The sequence below is a fragment of the Astatotilapia calliptera genome, chromosome 6, assembly GCF_964374335.1.
Source record: "Astatotilapia calliptera chromosome 6, fAstCal68.1, whole genome shotgun sequence".
Lineage (NCBI taxonomy): Eukaryota > Metazoa > Chordata > Actinopteri > Cichliformes > Cichlidae > Astatotilapia > Astatotilapia calliptera.
In genome coordinates this window covers 20,933,874-20,954,428 of record NC_137427.1, presented here as the reverse complement: position 1 = coordinate 20,954,428, position 20,555 = coordinate 20,933,874, and the positions used below count along the sequence as shown (strand labels likewise).

The window sequence follows — 20,555 nt, the reverse complement described above, 5'->3', positions numbered from 1 at the left end:
ATCGTTTCATGCATCAGTTAAAACACTCGTCTCCAGGTACACGACGCACAGCTGGAAACACTTCACGCAAGTCGAGCAGCCCGAGATTCACAGAATTTACAGAAAATGTAAAATTTGTGATTTATATCGTTATCGGACGATAGATGTCTTATATCGGGATATGAGATTTTGGTCATATCGCACAGCCCTATTTTAGGGTGTAAAAATTGTAATAACTTCAGAAACTGTTTACCTCATAGCACGGTTATGTTTAAAAATCATCAAAGTGGCTTACGGCAAAAGATAACTTGGAAATCAGCCCACCTAAAAGATGTTATTGCATCATTGGATAAACAAAAAATCTATTTTTTAATGGTTGCTAATTTCAGAACAAGAATAAGGGATTCACGACCAAAATGAGGGTCCCAGCCCTGTGATGGGTCATGAAAGTACTACAATTTGGCCACGATAAACCATATATAGTATTAATGTATTCAAAAAAAAGTCTTTTGTAAATTATCTTTAAATTTGAATTAAAGATTTAAATCTTCAAAAAAAAAAATACATAAGAGAACTAAAAATCACCTTCAACAAGCAAATCGCCAGAAGATCAAAATCTACTTGATGAAAACACAGATTAAATATTTCATTTTAGGCTTCTGTAACGTTATCATTAAAGATTTGAGTGGTACACCAAAGATTTTTGGATTTCCAAATTAGAGATTTGTCTCTAATAATGGTAACAAACTGCTGTTCTGTGGATTAATCTGTTGGGTTCGGCGTCGTTCTGCGTTTGCTGCCACGAGGCAGAAGCAGCTATTGGAAGAGCTAATGTAGCATTTCACACCTACAATGCCAGCAGCTTTACTTTGCAAGTTTCTTACTTGACTGCAAAACTGTAGGCGAGTGAGTTCACGCAACACTCGCAACACAAAGATGTTTTGGCTTCTTTCTTGTGCTCCTCATTCGTCTTACCGAACCACTCGGAGGGAGGCTGGTTCAGAAAAACCTGTTGGAAAGCTTTTATAAACACTCATGGCAACATAACCCTGTGTTGTGAGTGTGATTAATATCATGTCACGTCATTTGTCTCCTATTAGCAACACATGCAATGCGTGTCTGAGTGTGCAAAAGAACAAAAATCTAACTAGCCTAAAGCTTCACTTTGAGCTGAAATGTGACCAGTGAAAATAAATTAGATTAATGTTGCCAATAAATGCAATACAAATTCAGTGAATTCTTCTTCTTCTATGTATCAGATAAAGTTGCATTGTTGGTTCATGTTCAAAACGAGCCACGGCTAAATGCCAATTTCAGGACATGTGCTAAAGTGGAAATAAAGGAACCAAAGCAACAGAGCTGCAAAACATCCCATAAACAACAAAAGGTCTCCAAGCTCACATCATTTTTCTACAGGTTTACATAACTGAGCAGTGTTATGAAGTTCACATACATCCATGAATGTGATTGTCAATATTATTTAAAACTTGAAACATTGACACCAATCTGAGTATCAACTTACATAACAGTCAAACATCTGGTTTGTCTAAGTGTTACAGCAACTGTGATAAAACACTCACACATCTGAGGAGAAGCTGTATAATTTTCACCAGCTGCACATACTCTAATGCTTTTTTCATTTTAATGGTTTATGTTGGGACACGCAAGATCGAATGGACTACACTATCTGCCATATCAGGTGTAAGGGTTTAAAAACTCCTGGGAACAGCAACACTTTAGGAATCACACCGTGAGCAGGCACAGATGCGTTTTGAAGGCAACTCAATTTTCATGCATAATCTGAAAATAGAAAAAGAAAAGTTCAGACAAAGAAAGAGGGTTGGTGTTTAAAAAAAATTGAAATGTTGCATTCTGGGATTAAAATTACAAGGCATGCTTGGTTACTTGGATCCTGCTGCAACAAGTCTGCATACCAGAGAATATATGTGACTTTGTGGGTATTTGCACAAAAGGGTGTCCACACTGAAAACAAATGGATAGCTTGCTGCAGAATCTGGCAGTTTGGATATTTGCCTTAAACCTAAGCAGCATTTGCAGTTCATCCTTACGCCTATGATTTGGGAGAAGGCTTGAGGAGAAAGGAGGCCATAGCAGTCTAATCTCAATTTTTCTTAGTTTGTTAATACACACAACCAGATCTATTATTATTATTATTAATAATAACAATAATAATGATGATAAAGTAATCTGCACCAACCACCACCTCACTGGAAATCAAGTCTGCACTTCCTCTAATGGCCTTTTGAGCCAGGCTTCACAATCGAGTCAATGCACACAGACTCTAATGTCAAAATGCCCAGCTCTTACAACACCTGGAACCCTCCCGTGTCCTCCTAATGTACTCTTGTTTTCACACATCACTATATATCAATAAAAATGTGGTTTGACAACTAATAGAAAGGGTAGGCAGAGACCACCCTCATTAACTTCTGATGCATGCCCAGTCCTTTTGTCCTAAAAGCAGGCCTGAAATATGACAGAAACTATTCAGTTCAGAAGAGATCATGAAATGCTTATTCCTAGAAGGCTTTAAAGGGGTAAATAGAGTACAAAAAAAATAACCCTTTTTAATATTATGGGGGAAATAAAAGAACTTCTGGTCCTATGAATGTCTATGGGGAAAACAGTCCTCAGCTTTGACCTCTGTAAGCCCTTTCCCAATGAGTTTATGGGCTCAGGCACTCATTACGGATCATAGAGAATAAAACACCAAATCCATTTTGTGAATTTGGATTATTCTAATATTTAAATAAAAGAAAAAAAAAAAAGGATTACCCAGGATATGTTCGTATAGGCATGCAGTTTCAAGAGTCAGATCCACCCCACGGTTGGGGTATCTGGTTTCAAACCCTGAAAATGCTCATTTCATTAAAAAGAAAGCAGTAGGCGACTTCATGATGGCTACATCCATCTTTTGTGCTCACTACGATCCAGACACAGGGCTCCACCTCTACCAACTGGAGTCACTTAACTCGACTGCGCTGAAAAAAACAAAAAACAAATACAGGCTGCTGTTTGGTGCAGACCATTTAAATTTGGTCTAAACACTTTGATGCATAAAACTGGAGGAGTTTGCCTTTAAAGTTTCAAGTTAGCACTTAAAAATCGGTCTTTTCATTTTAAGTCCAGCGAGCTAAAGTCGTAAAAGACAACAAAAAAACATCACTGTCCAAACACTAAATACAGACTGCACCGAAGATGCCATATCATTATGATGTTTTTAAAAAAAAAAAAAAAAAAAAAGAGGAGCTGGAGCTACAGTTCAGGAATGCACTAAAACGATAAGTCTGAATACCAACTACATCTGGATCTGGGCTGCATCGGAGCGTCAGCACCTTTGAAGCACTCCTTGCAGTCCTCTGTTGTGGATGGTGGTGGTGGGGGGGCTATACATAATTAGAGGGCCTATCTGCAGGCAGGGCAGCAGTGGTACTGATACATATAGGGACAGACGTTCAAGCTGAGACACAGACATTTAGACAAAACACTCACCGGGAGGGAGGGGAGGGGTTGGTAATAAGATCTAGGATGTGTCACAGTCTGGCACTGACCTTTAACTTCTGACCTACAGGCCAGCCCACTGAGTGTGTGCTGTTTTTTGTGTGTGTGCATGCACTTAGTGTCGTCTGTATGTCGGAGTGTCCAGATCCTAAAAGAATGAAGGAAGCAGCTGCAAACACTCCATCGCTCTCCGTGTCTCTGTTTCTTTTTACGTGCGTGCTGTTTCCAACCACCGACACTCTGGACTGAGATTGCTTTTAAATTCATACGCCAGATGGAAGCCTGCCAGCAGTTTGATGGGCTTCATCCCTCCTTCCTGCACCTCCCTCTCAAAGTTTCTCACCATTCTAGTTCCCCTGCTAATCCCACTTGACTTTTACCTTTCCCCCCCTCTATCCTATTTTCTTGTCCAATTCCCTCTCTTTTCCGGGCTTCCACCTCATTCATCCTCTACCTTTCAACCCCTCACTCTTCTCTTTGTCAAGAAGAGAAATGCTGTCTTTTCCTCAATAAAAGTGAAGGGGGTCTGTAAACTCACATAAAACCACCCATTTCTCGCTATAACGCTGATTTACAGCCCCCTCCCCTCTCTTCTCCCCCACGGCTCGTGAGAAATCCCATCTGTTACCGAAAAAGACTCACAAGAAAGCAAAACTGTCGCAGTCAGAGGCCAGGCCGCCGGAAACAAAACGGATGGGTTCAAGCCAGCAAGACAAGCCGAGCTATGCAGAAACAGAAAATGCAGCGGGGTGTTTTTCTGACTTTTTGGATTAGGACGTGAAACTGTAAGGCAGCTGCACAATAGCAGGCAAACTTCCCAGATCTTTCTTGGCTTTGTTTTCATTGGCTGCAGAAAAGCCCAGGCCTTCAACACGTAGCTGCAAACTACTTCCACGACAAGCTGACAACACTACTGCCCAAAAAACATGCTGTCAAAGGTGCAGAGCTCCTCACGGCCCAACCACCCGTGTCCCATTTAATGTTGCCTACTACATAGCCTACATCTAAACTACAATGATGCACTGTTGAGCTGTTCTACTTTTTCAAGAGGCTGAGGAGAAACAAAATGAGGAAGAAAATGTAATAATAATAACAACAACAATATGCAGATGATGACGACTTAGACGAAGAAGAGGAAAAAAAGCAGGTGGAAGAGGAGAAGTAGTAGTCGAAGAAGAAAAAGGAGGAAACTGACAACTGCTAGATGAAGGAGTAAAGGGAGATGAAGTAGAAGAAAAGAGGGAGATCAGAAGAAGAAGATTAAGAAGGAGGGAGAGGAGATGAGGAAACGGGGGGGAAAATGAGAGGAAAACAAGCTGTAGTAGCAGAAGACCTGAAGAGGAGGAGAAAAGAAAGAAGAAGTGGACGAGGATAGGTAGAAGATGAAGGGGGAGAAGGAAGAGTGGAAGTAATGCATGCAGATGAAGATAGAAGGAGAAAGAGAAGAAGCAGTAGATGAAGAAAAGGAAAGACGAGGACGATAACACGAAGAAGAGCTAACTTGGTTAGTTTTTGCTAGATGTATTTTACGCTTCTTCCTTAGAGATCATTATTTATGATTTATTGAAGATGCTCTTTGTAATCTCATTTGGAAAGCATCGTCATGATGTGTGTGTGTGTGTGTGTGTGTGTGTGTGTGTGTGTGTGCATAAAAACAATAAAGAAAACATTAACCATTTACAAAATCTGGTTCCACAGCTGCAATCGAAGCTAGACGTCACTGTGCGTGTGTGTGTGTGTGTGTGTGTGTGTGTGTGTGTGTGTGTGTGTGTGTGTGTGTGTGTGTGTGTGTGTGTGTGTGTATCCTTGAATTGTCAAAGCGGGAAATAACAGAGACAAAGTAACACTTTGAATGGTACTGCAGCCTAAACAAACAACCTTATGTACACACAAACACACACACACAAACAAAGCTTGCAAACAGAGCTCCAAGTTGTGAGCATGCTCACACGGCCGTGCTTCGTCTAAGCAGCAGTGATGTATAGAGAGTGAAGGACGGACACAAATAGCTCGATGTTTAAGGCACAATTAAAGACTTACAGCATGTGTGTGTGTGTGTGTGTGTGTGTGTGTGTGTGTGTGTAGCTATATCATTTTCCGTCCGGTGTGGTTTCCATGGGCGGGACGGTGAGAGGGGGGGAAAAAAAAAAAATTTACCACAAAAGAAAGGGAAGGAGGGGGGAATTTTCAGGGTGTGCCAAAGAATCTAAGGCATGTGAGGGTGGGTGGGCCAGGGCCACTGTGAGGTGGGGGGCAAAAAAAAAAAAAAAAAAAAAAAAGACTAATTAGTCAACAGGAGGAGCAGACAAAACACAAAAGCTACATGCCTCAAGAATGAAGGTAAGTAATGAGCATTTGTGAGCACATGTGTGTACACATCCCCCTCACTGACCCAGAGCAAACTGAGCTCTTCAACACTGCCGGTGACAGTGAATGCCCTCTGTATGTATACTTGAAAGTAAATGGGTCAGCTGTGACAGAAAACACATATAGAGTTACTTATTTAACCATAACTCTCTCAACATGTCAGCCAGTCAAAGGCGCAGGACTCCAGAGATACACACACACACACACACACACACACACACACACACACACACACACACACACACACACACACACACACACACACACTGCTCCTGATGAAACGAGCCCAGATAAAGTCAGGAAGCAGCTGGGGGTGACAGGGGGTTAAAGAATTATATAACACACTTAGAAAATGAGCCCAGAAAACATTCTGCAGGGTTTGAAATCTTTTGATGTAGGAGTGAAAAAAACCGTTTCAGAAACAAAGCCAAGAGACCATTTCCTGGATTTGGGAAACTTGGGACCGAGTGTGCACCAACCCCTCCCCCATTACCAGACCCCTCTTTCCTGTGGGTGAGCACGGAGGTCGAGGGAGGGGGAGAAAGGGTGCACCACGAATACAGTGACACTGAGCGAAACGCAGTAACGCAGATGAGCCGGTCCTGCAGCCAGAAAGACTTTGACGTAATGAGACCACAGCTCTTTCCTGGACCCAGCGCTGACGGCAACAAGTAGTGCCAGGAGTGTGACAACAACACGTTTATAGTGCAGCCTGTCATGTGCCTGCAGCTCGGGGTAATCGTTTTCCATTTCATGGTTACAGGATTATATTACAATATCACTTTTTTCCTCATTTTCAAATACCTTTTCTTGTTTTTTTATGTTAAGTACTCTGTATTATTAGTGATCATAACATCTGTTGAATGCCTAAAGTACTATTCACTCAAAGAGTCAGTGTTACGTTACTCAACCAAAGTCTGATATGATGACACCCCACTTTAAAAATGGGTTAAAGAGGAGACACTCTGGTGTGATTCTGAATCCAGCCCTCAAAGTGTTGGTATTGTTGGTTTCCACTGGCCATTGTCATCTCCTTCTCTTCTCAGCAAATTTTACAATCTATATAAGTAAACTTGAATAAGCTTGAATACTTAAATCCTGAAGAGTCGATGTGCGATTTAAACCTCGTTGTGAATTTTTCTGAGCTGTATATTTTAACAACAGAAGATTCTCCTCTGGGTGAAGGCCAAAACGTAACATTTGAGAGCAAGTGCCTACTGCTTTTTTTTTATATGCCTGAAGACCTCAGACAGTGTCCTTGCAATAATAATGTGGTTAGAAAGTTTTTAAAATCCCAGCAGAGCATCCTCTTTGCTGTCCTCCTTGTTTAGGGCTGTTGTTAATAACCAGTATGGAACTGGCACTGGTAGCTAGGTATTGATAAGCAGCTAGATAAGCAACGCTGTTATGAATACAGTGGGGCAAAAAAGTATTTAGTCAGCCACCGATTGTGCAAGTTCCCCCACCTAAAATGATGACAGAGGTCAGTAATTTGCACCAGAGGTACACTTCAACTGTGAGAGACAGAATGTGAAAAAAAAATCCATGAATCCACATGGTAGGATTTGTAAAGAATTTATTCGTAAATCAGGGTGGAAAATAAGTATTTGGTCAATAACAAAAATACAACTCAATACTTTGTAACATAACCTTTGTTGGCAATGACAGAGGTCAAACGTTTACTATAGGTCTTTACCAGGTTTGCACACACAGTAGCTGGTATTTTGGCCCATTCCTCCATGCAGATCTTCTCGAGAGCAGTGATGTTTTGGGGCTGTCGCCGAGCAACACGGACTTTCAACTCCCGCCACAGATTTTCTATGGGGTTGAGGTCTGGAGACTGGCTAGGCCACTCCAGGACTTTCAAATGCTTCTTACGGAGCCACTCCTTTGTTGCCCGGGCGGTGTGTTTTGGATCATTGTCATGTTGGAAGACCCAGCCTCGTTTCATCTTCAAAGTTCTCACTGATGGAAGGAGGTTTTGGCTCAAAATCTCACGATACATGGCCCCATTCGTTCTGTCCTTAACACGGATCAGTCGTCCTGTCCCCTTGGCAGAAAAACAGCCCCATAGCATGATGTTTCCACCCCCATGCTTCACAGTAGGTATGGTGTTCTTGGGATGCAACTCAGTATTCTTCTTCCTCCAAATACGACGAGTTGAGTTTATACCAAAAAGTTCTACTTTGGTTTCATCTGACCACATGACATTCTCCCAATCCTCTGCTGTATCATCCATGTGCTCTCTGGCAAACTTCAGACGGGCCTGGACATGCACTGGCTTCAGCAGCGGAACACGTCTGGCACTGCGGGATTTGATTCCCTGCCGTTGTAGTGTGTTACTGATGGTGACCTTTGTTACTTTGGTCCCAGCTCTCTGCAGGTCATTCACCAGGTCCCCCCGTGTGGTTCTGGGATCTTTGCTCACCGTTCTCATGATCATTTTGACCCCACGGGATGAGATCTTGCGTGGAGCCCCAGATCGAGGGAGATTATCAGTGGTCTTGTATGTCTTCCATTTTCTGATGATTGCTCCCACAGTTGATTTTTTCACACCAAGCTGCTTGCCTATTGTAGATTCACTCTTCCCAGTCTGGTGCAGGTCTACAATACTTTTCCTGGTGTCCTTCGAAAGCTCTTTGGTCTTGGCCATGGCGGAGTTTGGAGTCTGACTGTTTGAGGCTGTGGACAGGTGTCTTTTATACAGATGATGAGTTCAAACAGGTGCCATTCATACAGGTAACGAGTGGGGGACAGAAAAGCTTCTTACAGAAGACGTTACAGGTCTGTGAGAGCCAGAGATTTTCCTTGTTTGAGGTGACCAAATACTTATTTTCCACCCTGATTTACGAATAAATTCTTTACAAATCCTACCATGTGAATTCATGGATTTTTTTTCACATTCTGTCTCTCACAGTTGAAGTGTACCTCTGGTGCAAATTACTGACCTCTGTCATCATTTTAGGTGGGGGAACTTGCACAATCGGTGGCTGACTAAATACTTTTTTGCCCCACTGTAGTTATGCAAAATGGGCAGTCCTGCACATTCAAGAGTCGTCTCACTTTACTACACTTAATATAACTAGAGAAATGGTCTGCATCACTGAACTTTCTTTCTTTTTTAATGCTCCACTACCACGGTTTGTCAACTACCACTAAACAACAGAAATAGAAGAACATGCTAAGGTCCATCCAGTACTTTCATTACAGTCATTTGAGAGCAGTGTGGGGTGGGGGTCATCTTTGGTCATCAAATAGTTCACAATTAAAACTGAATACTCGTTTGACTCCCGTTGCTAGGCACCCAAACCAAAGAGTTCATCACTCAAAGTCACCACGGGAACAGCATCTATAGCTCAAATATCAAGACTGAATCTGAGGCTACAGCAGCAGGAAAAGGTGCTGCGAGTCACTTACTGGCACGATGAGCTGTGTCATGAATCCACAGGAGTTACTTTGCAAAAAAGGCAATCTGCTCTCAAATTTAACTGGTGGATTAACAGGTGCTGTTTGGTATTCACCAGCTGTCAACCGTATGAGCTCGATCACTAACGAGCCTATGGCCACTCATCTACCTGAACATCATGATGCAGTTCCCAATACCGCAGAGAACATCGCAGATAAACATTAAAAAGACAGAGTTCACCTCCCCATTGTATTAAACAATCACACTCTGTGCCTTTTACCACATTTCTTACACTTTACACATAGTGCAAATTCAACACTGTCTGACACACTCATTGAATTAACATCCGTTAGTTACAGCTGAGTAAATCTGTTGGCGTCATGTGTCAGCAAGCGTCTCAACATCCACCTGGCCAGGACACCCCATCTAATGTTTTGGTTAAGTTTTGTTTCAGCTACATACTTAAAATGAGGGAAAATGTGCAGAAAATAGAGAGGTTCCATTTCAACCAAAGTCTCATACATTAATTTGTTCAAACACTAACATCCACCAGATCATTGGAGACCTGCTTAAGCAGCGATCACACCCTGCTATGGACATAGACAGCTGTAGATATCATGGACCATTAAGTCCACTAGAACAGGAATGACTAAAGTCCACTTTAACTAAAGGGTGCACAGTTGGTGCACTGTATGTCTCCATAGATAAGGCTGTTTTGATCCAAAAAGCTGTCCAGCATGCAGATGTCCTCCCATGTATATAACTATAACATGCCTCTTAGGGGTAGTGTTAGGTTCTACTTTAGCCATGTGCTAAACAAAAGCCTGAAGATTACACCTTTCCAATCAAGTCCTGTTAATCCATTTTGGCTTTACAAGTCATCTGCTATAATATTTCCATTTGGGTGTGCCAAATGGAAGGAAATGCCATTAAAAAGGAGCAGATGCGAAGCCAACTCTAGCCCAAACCAGGTCACTGGTCACCTGGTGGAAACTAACCCAGAGAGGTTAACCCAGTAAAAATCACAGGTTACCAAATATAAAATATAATAATGTATATATATATAATATAAAAGTTCCAGGTAAAAATGGGACGCTGAACTCTTAAAATTCTGACTCGCTCATTCACTCTTTCATCTCACTAAATACCGAAAATATCTCTTTGCAGACCAAAAGGAGAATAAATAAAGTGTTCTCCATATTTTTATTTCTGACTCAGGTTATATTTATACTATCAAACTTCATGCTCCTGTCATTTCTTTTATCAATATGAGTCAGCAAAAAGCAAGCACTTCGATCATTAGAGCTTCTTACTACTTCTCACTTGACTGCAAACATTACAGCTGCTTCATATTCTTTTGTTTGGTAGAAAGAGAGGATATTGGCTATTGGAAAGCCACACCTTTCCCCTCTGAAGAAACACATAGAGGGGCGGACAGACATGGCTGTGCACAAAAGGCCTGTCAGATCCAAGGCCAGGGCAGAAGCAGTGGAGAGACTGCGTATCCTATATATAGCCGAAATGTGACAGGACATCCGAGAGGACAGGGAAGTCTAGACACAAATGGCACAGCACTTAATCAAACTGTGTGTGTGTCTTCAGCACAGTCTTGTTATATCACCTTTCATTAGACAGCCTGTGTCAAGCTGTTGCATGATAATGCCACAAGATTGTATTAATATCACAGCCTTGTGTGATCAAATTGGCTGGAGGCTCGGCCTTTATTTGCCAAATTAAAGGGGGGGGAAAGGAAGGAAGGGAGACAGAAAGACTCAGAAAATGAGAGAGAAAGCAACGGGGTACTAGCGTCAAAGATGTGAGGAGAGTTGGTGGATCAGAGCGAGTGACTCATCAGAAAAGGAATGTCCCATCACTGCCAACGAAACTACAGACACCGTTGCAATGATTGCTCCGTCGCCAATACTTTAAATCACCCCATCTCTGGCTCTTGTCACCTCTTCCTCCTACACAAAGCCTGTCTCTTTCTCCCTCTGTCTCTGTACTGCTTATCGTTGTCGTTTCCCAGCTTAAGCAGGCCATTCTTCTCCTGCTAGATATTGCTTTTGGATGGGGATGACAAAGCTAGCTAAACCACAACTAGTGGACCAGCTCTGCACCACCCCTGTTAGGAGCAAACAGAGGTCAAGGCCGCCAATTCGTTTATTCTAACGAGTGAGTGCAAAGCCAATAAGCAAATTCCAGCACTGTGTGGTTAATCAAAGCGACACTAGTCAATTAATTTAAATTTTAATCCCCAATACAAAGTTGTTTTAAATGCAACTGCGGTTTTATGAATCACAGTAAAGATATGGAGATGAGGCTGGCACCGCATCACATCCTTACCACAGATGTTCGGTTATTTATACTCCCACCACAGGATATGATGTAGGCATAAAAAACAAAAAGAACACCACCACAATGACTGCACACATGATTCAACTTTTAGATCACCTGTCATCCTGTGCATTCACCACACAGGAATTTACAGGCTCTGCCCTTCCACATCAAGATGGAAGAAAGGGTTCGTGGCAGTTTTACCATTTCTTCTGTGGGATTTTAAACCAGCCGAAAAACCCCTACAGATAAAAAATAAACAAAAAACAAAATCAGTGTTGCCTTCTGCTGCTGATCTTGGCACACAGCTGATGTAGAAAAGACCTAATATTTGGCTAAAACTAGTTTTCTCATACACTTTCAGGGATCAAGTGACCTGCATTATTGAGTGGCATCAGAGAAATAGTTTTCAATTAAAGCATCAGTGGGAAGGTGATGAAGCAGGCCTCGACTATGATCTACGATAAGTCAATTTTTTCAAGAGGCATCCTGTGTCTATTTTACATTTACTATTATGTTATACATTCACTGTGCATATCAGTGTCACTACTGAACACTGAAAACAGCAGCGTCAAACATACACTGCCTGGTCCAAAAAAAAAAAAGTCACACTAATATTTTGTTGGACTGTGTTAGCTTTGATGACAGCACACATCCACTGTTCCATTATAAGCTTATGCAATGTTACAACACTTATTTCCATCTAGACTTGCACTTTTTCACCAACATCTTGCACTGATGATGAGAGTTAGACCGATACATTAAGTCTTCTTCAGCAAATCCCGGTTCTTCAATGAGATTAAGGTCTGGACTCATTGGTGGCCAATCCATGTGTGAAAATGCTCTCTGAACCACTCTTTGACAGTTAGAGCCCAACGAATCCTGGCGCTGTCAAATATAATTAAAATATCCCTGTGCCACAAATGGATGGAAAAAGCTGGGCTCTCAGTATATTCAGGTAGTCAGCTGACCTTGTTTTCTGAACACAGACCACCTAAAAATTACAATGAAAATTGCAACCACAGGCTTGCATGGTAGGTACTAGGGATGGTCGATGCACCACCACTCTGGAACAGGGCAAATCTGGACTCATAAGACCACGTGATCCTTTTTTCATTCCTCCACAGTCCAATCTTTATGCTCCTTGGCAAACTGAAACCTGTTTTCCCAGTTAGCCTCATTGATAAGTGTTTTCTTCTGGCTACAGAGCTGTTTGTTCTATCGTTAAATTTTTACAATTTGATTTCACCAAACATATAAATGATCTCCAATCATTTTCAAGATTTGTGCCAATTTGCAAGGGCTTAACATATTTTTGCACAAATGTTGTTCTTTATATGTGAATGTTTGGTTCTTTATCGTATCTCCTGGCTAAATGCTTAAAGCACTAATTTCAGCTCTGCTTGCTATTATTAGTGCACTGCAAATATTTTGCTTGGCAAGCCCTTCAGGTTTTTCCCCCACCCCTAAAAATTCTTTATGAAATCCAATTACCTGCTAACAGAGGAACACCTGTCCATTTACCCAAGTGGTCCTTGAGACATGGAGTCCAGACTCTCACTTCTATCACTTCTTAATCCTTGTTTAGAGACAGCCCAAATCCTTGAACTTTTTTTAAGTAGGCCAATTTACAGTAGCACCTGGGGCTCTGGCCTTTATAGCCACTTTCATATCATATGACTGTGTGTGTGCACGTGTGTTTGTTTAAAAGCCAAAAGGAGGCGAGAGGAGGGAGAAGGGAACGCCAGACCAAAAGCCAGAAGAAGAAAAAACCCTTATGCAGCTGAACTGAAACTGATGGGTGTATACAGGGGAAAGTGCAGCCATGTGGAAAAGACAACATCAGAAACAGAAACATATAAACAGGAGAGTCGCAGAAAAAGCCCCCCCCCCTTTCAAAAGTAGAAATCCTGTCCATCCTCGCCTCATCCTCAGGTAATTTGGAGGCAGAATAACGTGCATACTGATGACCCGATCCCAGAGCGCTCTGACAGCAAGGAGACAGTCCATCGGCGAGGGCTGCCAGGAGCCGACACGCTACACAAACAGAAAAACACACAAAAAAGAAAAAGAAAAGAAAACAAAGCGGAAAAAAGTGGAGGGGGGAAAAGGCGGCGATGAGGAGCAAGCATGCGGGCGAAAAGCTGTCAAAAAACAGGCGAGACAGACGGACAGATGGAAAGATGAGAAAAAAAGGGGCCCTATCATCTGGCTTCACACCCCGCAGGATGAACAGGGCCTGTGCTCCTTCCCTGTTCAAACACACCTCACGGCTGTCTGCTCCCTGCAACAACAATGCGCGCACACACACGCATGCACGCACACACACACTGCAGCCTGCCTAACAGTGGGCACAATAACCCTATTGAGAGGCATCGATAGGGGGCTGAAAGTGAAGAGAATGAGATGCTGAAAAAAGATTGACAACTCACACATACAGTCTCCCGGACCCAGCAGCACACATAAATCCACACAAACAAATCGTAGCGTGGTTATCCTGCCAGCATGACAGCCTGGGATGAATCTACTCTCTGCTGTCCTTAATTCATCATTCATCTGTCCAATCTGGTCACACACACCACACACACACACGACTAAAAATCACACACACAAACAGTTGTTTGGTCAGGGGCGGACCAGAAGTATTGTTACACAAGGGAAGAAGGGTGGTGGTAGCGGATCTCCGAACTCTTTATCTGATTGCTCACACACACCCACGCAGAAACGCTCAGTCACACAAGCATGTACACACACGCACACTTTCACCACGCTTTCTCGTCAGCTGCTGTGCATGACCCCGACCACACACAGACTAACGAGTTGGTGCTGCAAGGCAAGAAAGTCCCGGGATCGTTCACATGCAGGTTTATCGTCTTTCCAACAACTGCACCCATTCTGCTGAGGACTGTGGCTAGCGCGGCTATTGAAACATATTTTAGGCTGTGCTCAAAGCTTTGCAAGGTAACAGCCTGGATTAGGGTCAATCAACCAAATGTGACAAAAATGCCCACCTGAGCCCCTCCATCACACGATTCAAGTATTTTTAATGAAGGCATGCAAAACTTTATCTACATACTAGGTCCTCAAATTTTGCTCTTTTTAAAAATCTTTTTTTTTTTGCATTTTTAGCCCTTATAATCCCAAAAGTACAACAACTAGCCACATAAAGGGCTAAAAACAAACAGACCGTCTCTGATGTCCATGCATGTTCACTTTATGACGATTCTGAAAATCTTCTTCAGCACCTAAAGCCATTTGATCAGCTATTATATGGAATATCTGAACACTCTTTCACAGATACCAGTCATTAACAAAAAAAAATGACTATCTCAGAAATCATTTTCACACAGCTTAAGGATGAGCCTGGTATTAAAATACAGGTTAAAATCGAGACCTTTGGGAGGTGGTTTAGCTCCCTGGGTTGAGTGGGATACCAATATGCCGCAAGGCCACCACAGATCATTTCCTGCATGCTTTTCACCTTACTCCATCTTCCCGTCCTTTCCTATCTGCCTCACAGAAAAGCAGAACTTCCACAGGCTAAAGCTTAATTTAGCCTGGCAAGTGCAACTTTGCCAGTGCAACAATGATATGGGATGCTGCAGAACTGATGCTCGAATCAAAAAATACAAAATAAAAATAAATTTGCCTTCAGAATATAACGCTAAGATTTTACCTCACCCTTACACTGCAGTAAAACTGATTTGAAACCAACATTTCATGAAATTATTAAGGGTCAGAAATGCTGAAAAGGTTTTGACATTCATCTCATGTTCTTTGACTGTAAAACTGCTAAACTTCTAAAATCCTGATTCTTCAGGGGTCAGGTGCCATGTGTTGATTCATTTCATATAAAAACGAGACATTACCGACTTGCGCTTGCATTCTGTGCATGTGTCCAAATCGTGCAGCAGCACGCCTTCCTTTGAGGATGAGTTGGCATCTTGAAAGCGAGGAGCTCATACCAAATATTACCAGAGCTAAAACAAAGACGCACTCAGGAACAGTCTGCAGTGCTTGGCCCAAAACTCGACCCATAAATGTCCGAGTCACTTTTTCCACACTCAGCAACTCCTGATTGCTGTATAGAAATGCTACAAGAGGGAGGGAGGGAGGGCAAAGGAGCGAGAGAGAGAAAATGACGAGGGAAAAGAAGGATGAAGCGACGACAGAGGCTGGCAACACAGAGAGGAGCAGAATATAAACCAACTTAACCCAAACCCAAAAGCCCTGAGCAATTAGCAATGACATCATGTACACGCACGCACGCACGCACGCACGCACGCACACACACACACACACACACACTGCAGAGAAGGGCTAGGTTTGAATGAAAAGCAAGACAGCAGGGTATAGAGGCTGCAAGGATAGCGAGGGAGGCGAGGCAGAGGATGACAGTGCACCATTTCTACTATGGTGGTACAGCCAGTGACACATTCAGTTTTGCAATTGCACAAATGAACTCACCAAACCGACACCGCCACAACCACAGCTTAAAATAGAGAGCACAAGCTGTTTACCAACAAAGTGCTTATAAAAAATAAAAAAAGGAAGCAAAGGCAGGAAAAGGGAGAACTGGGAAGATATTTAGATCAGACTCAAAGCATGCTTTACTCATGAGGCTTTTTAACATGACTGCACCTTTGAAACAGATACACCAGTAAGTAAGTACCAGTGCAAATGTGATGCAAAACAAATACAGCAGAGCCAGGAGAGAAAGGCTGGCAGTGAAACCTCAGTGGTGCACTCTAAAAGAAGAAATCGGGTCCTCTGACAATTGGTGTTATTGTCAACAACTTCAGCACTCCTTCTCCTCATAGGCTGCAATATATTACATGAACTGTGTCCCGAGCGTTTACAGTCTTACCACAAGAGTCAACAGTGACGCTCCCTCTAGGTGTTTATGCACAATCATTACATATCCCAAACTCTCACTCTCTCCCCTCTCTCTTTCTCCTCCCTACCTCTAAGAAAATTAAAACAGGAAAGCTATTCACCTCTAGATTCTTTATATCGCAAAAACATAAACATGCAATTAAGTGGCTCCATGTTTGCATAAAACAAACAGCCGTATCTTCTCAGGGAGCTCTGGCAGAAACAACCAGAGGAAGGCTGGAAATGATTAGCTAGCCACAACCAACCAGGACCAAGCACCACTGCAAGTCCCTGACTGGGCTCCCAGGGGTTTCTGATGGCCTACAGCCCCACACACTATTCAATGTAATATGCCTAAGTGAAGAGAATACCCCCTTTATGCCTGTTTGTTTCACAATGAGCCTTTTTATTACTTAAATTGTTGCTGTAAACAGAGCACGACATGGGAATGTTTCCAACCTCTGGATGGAAACCACAGGACAGAAAACTGGCGCAGGCTGAATTAATCTGTCAGCTAATTAGTTCCAAACAGAAAATTAATAATTGATTAAAGGTTTAAGCCACTGTTGGAGTGACAGACTGATACTTGTTGGATCAATCATCTTAAATTTAAATGATTTACTATACAACTGAAGATGTGAGGAAGGTCACATTGTTGCCTGATCCACGAATAACTGATAAAAACACCAATCTAGGCTTTACTCAAAATTTTCTGATTTTTTTATTTTTTATTTTGGTCACTTGCCGAAATGAATATTATATCTTACTGACTTAGCTTAATGCACCAAACTGGCTAGTTGCCTCATATGAAGGTATTTAGGGGTGTGAAGCATAAAAAAAGCCTTGTTTTTGTCTTGAGGTTGGCCAAGTTTGGATGATTGGACAGTTTCCCCCGTCTCTTACCTGAGCCTAGGCCCTCTGCATGAAGACGACACACGTTTAAGAGCCGTTAGGTGCCACAAAGGTTATTTTACACGTATGTTGTGTCCACCGTCGGACGGTTCTCCTGTTTTTCGGTCCCCTCGACACAGCGGCTGAGTTAAAAAGTCAAGCTGGAGTCAGCGGCAGCTGCCTTGCCCGCGACCGTGCTCCGTTTACGGCTGCGCATTGAACGTGTGACTCCCTGAACGCTGTGTGAGAGCTCGTCCACGGACACCGGGAAAATACGTGACAATAAAGTGAAAGAAGCATACCCTGGGTCCCGTAAATGCCCCCTCCCCTCATCTGCCGCCCCAGCCTATCCTCCTATACCACCACCACCTTCGCCAACCGTGTGTAACACAGCGGGCCCCTCAGATGCCAATCACTGCGTCGCCCGGGGAAGATTACGGGAAAAGTTAACTCCCGTTTTTCATTTGAACGAGACGTAAAACGACCGCAAGTCCCTGCGTTGAAGCGAAATTTATCGGCATACCACATCACTCACCTCTTCTCCTGCGGGTTCACGTACTCCTCGCAGAGCTCCTGTCTTTTTTCTCTCTCTCCACCCCTCCGTTCTCGGATTGTTTCCCTTTTCTCCTCCCTCCCAGATGCCGCTGGTCTCCGGCAGGGGGAACCGGGGGACGCTGCTCCGGAAGCAAACGCTCCTCTGTTTTTACTGCCTACGCAGAGAGCGGCTCAATATTAGCGCTTTAATCTGTGATGCCTGCTGGCAGCTTTAAATCAAGAGGTTTCAGTAGCAAAGATGAACTGTTGGTTAGGAAAGCATTGTCCAAAAAAAAAGTGACAATGAAAATGTCGACAGAAAGCATGATTATTCCTAACACACGAGATGGGAAGGAATAACTGCAGAGAATAGGTTAAAATGTATAATATAATAATAAGCAAGCATAATGTGGAAATTACTGTATAAGCAGTACTGTGCAAAAGTCTCGAGACATCTTAATTTCTTTCTGAAGATCTTCCAGAGTTTTCCTTTGGACATAGGTTGCTTTTTCACTATTTTTTCAGTTCAGATCTTGCACCTCAAATTTTTCAGAGTTTGTTTGTTTGTTTGTTTGTTAAGACACTTAACACATCTTTAGGTACACACAATTTGTTCTCATATCTTTAGTTGAAGTCATATAAAATGCCAATTGGGGCTTTATATAGCTTTATTTTTCAGCACGAGAAGCATCCCAAATACACCGCGAATGCAATAAAAGCACACTCGGATAGAAAAACACATCCAATGAAACTATCAGTCAAGGTTTGGCCTCCCCAGAGCAAAGACCTAAACACTATTAAAGTGTTGTGGGATCATGTTGACAGAGAACAGAACAAAAGGCAGACAACATCCAAAGACAAGCTTTGAATGTCCTTCAAGAAGCCTGGAGAACTAAGACTACCTAAAGAAATGACAAGAAAGCTGCCTGAAAGAGTTGAGGCTGTGCTGAAGAATAAAGGTGTCATACCAATTATTGACTATTGACAAGCTTATTTAAATTGTTCAAACTCTGTTTTTGCCATATATACTGAATTTTTATGTACGTTTGCACATGTTGGCATCAGAAGCTGGTTTTCCTTACATGCACAAACAACCAGCACTTCAACGGCATCTAAGTCTGGACCTTTGCTTTCGACTATACCATTTTATAACATCAGTTTCTTCTATGTGGAAATGATAATTGTTTGAATGAAGCTATCAGCAATTTCCCTTGGACATCTGCAAGCACTGTTAGATATGATCCGCGCTTAATAGTAGGTATTAGAGTCTTCTCTTTATAAAGCTCAAAAATGTCTACTGCTGCTGTGGCCTCCCTCTTTGATTTGTCTGTCTGTTTTCACTAGCAAACTACAGATTTGCTCTAATGCTCTGTGAACAGTGAAGACTTTCTCCTTGCAGGTCAAATTAGTGGCAAATCCATGTTATTGTAGATTCTTTTCATTTTTACTAGATACAAACACTTTTAAGCCTCAAGCAGTCTGCTCTTGGGCTGAATTTTATAGGTGTTTGAAATCCTCAGCTCTTGGAAATTTTTGTTTGTTTATATTTTAAATCCTTTCCCAGATTCACACACTAGCTTTATGGTTTTAAGGTATGATAAAGTTAGGGGTGTACTTACCTTTTCTATGTGACTAAACTGTTATTTCATTCTTTTCAACTGTGAAAATAGTACAAAATGTCTATTTGTCTTTGATCCCCTTATCCAAGCACTGGTGCAGAAAAAAAATCTAATATTTGCTTGTTCAAGTATGTTCAAAAGGTTAACTATTACTGCAAGTACAGTGTAAATAAACCTGTTTTTGTAGCCGTTTGTACTGATAATAAGCAAAACTGTGCAACAGTTGAGCCACAAATAAAAACTGACTGTGTGAAATGAACATACTTATACGTAGGCTATACCATTTTGGTTTTGGCAAATTTTAAGATACATTTCATAATATACACAAATGAATGCCATATAAGATCTGGCAACAGTGCATATTTAGTTAAGGCTGAAAAATATAATACATAAGCACATACACAAATTTAAAAAGAAAAATCAGTTCAATTCAATAAAAGTTAAGTGGGCATAATCCAGTTTAGGCTGGAGCCACGCTGGGTCTATTAAATGTGGAGTTTAATGTATGCTGGAGTTTATCTTTGAGTCAACACGTGAAGTGAAACATTTCTGTATTTAGAGGATTTAACAGGTTGCTTTTGACTTTTCCTCTGCTGCTATCCATTGGTCATGATAACATTTACAAATTAAACATTTCTATGAGTTGTAGTTTGCAGTGAGCGCTTTATGTTGCACCCTTAATATGAATAATACAAATAAAGACAAAACTTTATTTTATTTATTGAATCATTAAATTAATATGGTGTCATTCAGCATAGACCAAATTTGGGGAATATTCTTTTAAAATTATGACACCTGGTGGTGAAATCTACTTACTACACTGTGTGACGTGGTACTTAGGCATTTTGAATTAGTCCAAACTAAATCACATAAATGGGTCTTTATTCTAAAGTTATTTTGTGACACACTGTGTCAAGTATTTATAACTGATCATTTGATTTCACAAAGAAAGTAACGCTTACATGGTTAACAATAAAATAAAGTAATGTTGGCGATTTTACTAAAAAAAAATCTAAACAAACAAACAA

At 41.8% G+C, this 20,555-nt stretch overlaps 1 protein-coding gene across 7 annotated transcripts in view; it reads right to left on the bottom strand.

Moving 5' to 3' along the window:
- apbb2b (amyloid beta (A4) precursor protein-binding, family B, member 2b) overlaps positions 1 to 18,068 on the bottom strand; it is a 57,748-nt gene extending 39,680 nt beyond the window's left edge. For 6 of the 7 annotated variants that reach the window (XM_080302938.1, XM_080302941.1, XM_080302940.1 and 3 more), the window contains exon 1: positions 17,910 to 18,068. The gene's annotated coding sequence lies outside the window, so the exon portion shown is untranslated. The other variant, XM_080302939.1, reaches the window with a different exon arrangement.
- Positions 18,069 to 20,555: the final 2,487 nt, after the last annotated feature.